Source organism: Bos taurus, chromosome 20, assembly GCF_002263795.3.
Source record: "Bos taurus isolate L1 Dominette 01449 registration number 42190680 breed Hereford chromosome 20, ARS-UCD2.0, whole genome shotgun sequence".
NCBI lineage: Eukaryota > Metazoa > Chordata > Mammalia > Artiodactyla > Bovidae > Bos > Bos taurus.
In genome coordinates this window covers 40,279,069-40,283,941 of record NC_037347.1, presented here as the reverse complement: position 1 = coordinate 40,283,941, position 4,873 = coordinate 40,279,069, and the positions used below count along the sequence as shown (strand labels likewise).

Here is a 4,873-nt window from a genome sequence, read left to right as displayed (position 1 = left end):
CTTATCATACGCAAAAGTTCAGGTGAATTACATCATCTTCTGGCCAGGAGGCCTGTTAACATTTTAAGAAACTTATCTTTCTCTAAAGGTGATTATTCCAAAGTCAGGCACCAGCCTCCAAAAAAGCATTGGACAAAGCTGCATTCCTATAGGGCAAAGGTGAGGTGGGCTCAATCAAGAAAAGAATTAACTCAAGGGTCCAAGGTTACAAACATTGAGGCTACTACTTACATTTCTATACACCCATTGTATCAATCAATACACTGCCAAGGACACAGTAGGTAAGGAGTATGGAGACTTAGCAGCAAACATTGGCCCAATAAGTGAAAAACCCTTCACCAATACAATTTCTAATCAATCTCTTAACTACTCAAAGGAATCTGTGTTTAGACAGTTTAGAACATCTCCTGCCTCTCACAGTTGGGAGGCTCTGAACAATCACATGTGGCCGGAAAAACCTATTCAGGCAGGCTAGAGGATTTCCAAAGGAGTTTGTAGGTTAAACACTGTCACACCCAGGAATTATTAACTGGAGCTGTAAGCTAACTCTTTTTCAGAGAGAGGTAGTGGGGGACAGCCCCCTGTAAAGTCAGAGGTGTAGGTGAAAGCACAAAGCAGAAAGTAGGCAGACTCTGGTTTTGGGGGTAGATGCTCGAGAATTTCCAGGGGGACTCCTGAGGCTCGATCCCACCTTTGTGTATGCCGAGTCTCCTTCTTCATGACCTCTGTCATGGGTGGAGTTCCTCACGCTGGCTCCGGGCAGTGATAGAATTCTAGTTGAGCTATTCCAGATCCTGAAAGATGATGCTGTGGAAAGTGCTGCACTCAATATGCAATATGCTGGCTCCCGGCAGTTTAGCTTCCTAGAGTGAAATGTGGGGGCTATTTGTGAAATCCCAAAAATTTATTAATAATTCAGGATGACTTCTAATCAGGATGAGAATTGGCTTCTTGGTCAAGTGCAGAGGGAAGATAATTGGTGTATTTGAAATCGATGTTGCCCACATAGCCCCTCTGCCCACTTCTCTTGCTTCTGAGCCTTCTGTGAGTCACATCCTTGACAGTGGGCAGAGCCAGTAAGCAGGACAGGAGGCCCTGAGATGGGAGGGGAGCACAGATAAAAGTCTAAACTCAAGATCCCCTGGTTCTAGTCTGCTGATCCCAGTCTGGCCAGTCACAGCCACAACCCAGCCTGTCTTCCTGGGTGGCCTTCAGAAATCTAGGCTTCCAGGCTAGAGTAGCTGTTCTGGCTTAAAGGTAGATACCTCAAAGCAGGTAAGGAATATCTTGGGGCCCTGGGCAGACCAGGTTCCCCAGATCACTGTGTTTCCCCCCTTTCTCTCTGCCTTGATGATGTAACTTGCAGAGGTGTTTAGAATTGGCTGCTGACTATAAGTTGGAAAAGTGAGACTCAGGGGGATGGGAATCCATGTGTCCTGACCCTCTGGGGAGCTTGGCCAGGTTGGTTGCCATCATGAATTTTGGCTCAGTCTTAGGTCTGAACCACCAGGGTCTCATGAGCCAGTGCTGGCCCAGAGAAGGCTCATTTAGCCTTTCAGACAGCAGAGTGATCCAGGGGGTAGGGTGGGCTGGGTCCAGGACATAGCTCATTTGATAACTTTAAAACATTAAGACATTTGATATGTGGACCTTCCATTGTTTTCTTTCTCTAGGGCCCAGAAAAGCTAGGAGGGAGCCTAAAGCAAGCATCTCTCAGGGCCTAGAATGGGCAGGGAGGACACCAACCTCTTGTCTGATGGAATAACGTTAGGCAATTTTAGAGGAACCTGACATATGCCTCCGTCTACTGCCTGGGCTGCAGAAGATGGGGATCTGCACAGACAGGAGGAGGGTGCAGATTAATGCAAGGACCGGGAGGAAGTATCCATCCAGTTTGCTCTGAGAAGGCTCAGCCGTGTCCTTGGTCTCCTCCCATGGTCAGTGGGTAGAATAGGACTGTCTGTATTTCAGTCACTTTGTCTTTCCACTCTCTCAACCCAACACACACAAACACATTATTCCCCATTCCAAATGGAATGCATTCAGGTTCCTAAGCATTATCTGAGCATTCTTAGCTCTTCCACCTCCTCTGTCAAATTTCAACTTCTTTACCACACATCTCTCCTAGGAATAATAAACAGAAAAAATGATCTCAACAGAAGTTATTAAGTTCTTACTATGTTCTGGGCTCTATGCTAGGCATTGAAAATCTCAGAACATATTGTCCCTGCTGATCACTTGCCAAGTGAGATCAAGAAGATCAGATGTTTTGATGCCGTAGTGGGTGGTCAGCTGGCTGCCCACACTGGGCCTCAAGAGGTGGCATTTTGGGGGAATGAGTCAATAATAATCCAAGTTCTGACTTTCAGTGTAGAAACTTAATTCTGATTTAGAGGTATTGACTACACTAGCCTAACTCCAGGAAATTGATAATTTACTATATTTCCAGGAGTTCTTTATCAGATGATGGTGATACTTGTATAGAATGGTGAATGAATTTTTTTTTTGGAAAGTGATGGAAAACAGTATGTGCATTTTTATCTTTGCCTGCTTCCTTTAGGCACTAAGCAAAACAACCACTGCTTTCCCCATGTTTCTCCCTCAAGAGATGGATTTATCAATTTGGCCTCAGCTGGCTTTCACAGTTGGCATAGCAAGGCTGGATTTCTAACACTTACTGTTTTGACTCAGAAAGTGGACACAGATTTCTGTCAGAGTTTCATGAACTCAAATAAAAAGTTAGATTCTAGTGAGCATTTTGCTAGTTAGAAGTGAATAAGCTAAAGTGGGGAAAATTTTTTTCTTTCAAAGGTTTTTTCCTTGAAATATTGGCAAATGATACTCTGGCTTTTACACCCTTGCAAGGAAAGGACAGCAGAAGTCAAAGCAAATGAACATGGAGCAAACATAAATTAACAGATGATCCTTCTGCTTCACTCAGACATGAGTGTGCATAATTTTTATAGCATGGGTTATAGAGTTTGCATTGAATTAACATTTCTAAGTCTGATAAATAAAAATAAGTAGGTTTTAGGATTGTTTGGCTAGATAAGAGTTTAGATGCTAGAATTAAATATGAATAGTAAGTGATATTCTTGTCAGAGACGGTGGCTGCCAGTGACTTATCTCCCTGGCCACTTCTGTAAGTGCATAGCCTGAGGTGATTTCTATGGGTGGATGATCCCATCCACCTGGTGATCTTACTAGTGATGGGAAGAAAGTTTGTTGGGGCTGCTGTTTTCCCTTTTCCCTGTGTGTGTTAGTCACTCAGTCGTGTCTGACTCTTTGTGACCCCCAAGTACTGTAGCCCACCAGGCTCCTGTCTCCATGGGATTCTCCAGGCAAGAATACTGGAGTGGGTAGCCTTTCCCTTCTCCAGGGGATCCTCCTGACCCAGACATTAAACCCAGGTCTCCTGCATTGCAGGCAGATTCTTTACTGTCTGAGCAACCAGGGAAGCCCTCCTTTCCCTCTACTTCACCCCAAACAATAGCCTTCTGGAGAGCACTTGTGTTTTGTTCTTGTCTGCCTACCTTCCCTTCTATCCTTACCATTGAAGGAGAATCCTGTCATTGACAAGCTGTTTCCTGGGTGCTGTTATGCTTCCAAGTGAGGGGAGTGGTTAGAGAGACTCAGGCCTGGAAAAGTTGAATGAAAAGGGAAGGGTTGAGCCTTCCTGACTCTTCTTTTTTCTGTGGGAAGAATTTGTTTGAGAAAGTTAGTTTCTCTGTGTGATAACTAGAGAGGAGAAGAAAGAACTGTTTTAAACATAGTTGCAGCACCCCAAGACACACATTAATCAAATTACAAAGATCAAACACAAAGAACAAATATTAAAAGAAGCAAGAGAAAAACAACAAATAACACACAAGGGGATTCCCATAAGGATAACAGCTGATCTTTCAATAGAAACTCTACAGGCCAGAAGGGAATGGCAGGACATACTTAAAATTGATGAAAGAGAAAAACCCACAACATAGGTTACTGTACCCAGCAAGGATCTCATTCAAATATGAAGGAGAAATCAAAAGCTTTACAGACCAGCAAAACCTGAGAGAATTCAGCACCACCAAACCAGCTCTTCAACAAATGCTAAAGGATCTTCTCTATTCAGGAAAGGTGTATCAACTCGTACCCAAAACAACAAAGTAAATGGCAATGGGATCATTGCCAATACTTATCAATAATTACCTTAAATGTAAATGGGTTATATGCCTCAACCAAAAAACAAAGACTGGATGAATGGATACAAAAACAAGACCCCTATATTTGCTGTCTACAAGAGACTCACCTCAAAACAAGGGACACATACAGAATGAAAGTGAAGGGCTGGAAAAAGAAAGATATTTCACACAAACGGAGACCAAAAGAAAGCAGGAGTAGCAATACTCATCAGATAAAATAGACTTTGAAATAAAGGCTGTGAAAAGAGACATAGAAGGACAGTATGTAATGATCAAAGGATCAATCCAAGAAGAAGATAAAATAATTATAAATATATATGCACCCAACATAGCACCACAATATCTAAGGCAAATGCTAACAAGTATGAAAGGGGAAATTAACAATAACACAATAATAGTGGGAGACTTTAATACCCCACTCACACCTATGGATAGATCAACCAAACAGAAAATTAACAAGGAAACACAAACTTTAAATGATACAATGGACCTAATTGTATCCTAATTGTTAGACCTAATTGATATCTATAGGACATTTCACCCCAAAACAATGAATTTCACCTTTTTCTCAAGTGCACCAAGAACCTTCTCCAGGATAGATCACATCCTGGGCCATAAATCTAGCCTTGATAAATTCAAAAAAATTGAAATCATTCCAAGCATCTTTTCTGATCACAATGCAGTAAGAT

At 42.4% G+C, this 4,873-nt stretch overlaps 1 long non-coding RNA gene across 1 annotated transcript; it reads right to left on the bottom strand.

Moving 5' to 3' along the window:
- Positions 1-885: 885 nt before the first annotated feature.
- LOC132343188 (uncharacterized) lies at positions 886-2,106 on the bottom strand. The gene is made up of 2 exons (XR_009491894.1): positions 1,747-2,106; positions 886-1,095 (listed from the first exon to the last, which is right to left on the bottom strand). It is a non-coding gene; the product is annotated as an uncharacterized lncRNA (long non-coding RNA).
- Between the last annotated feature and the right edge of the window lie 2,767 nt (positions 2,107-4,873).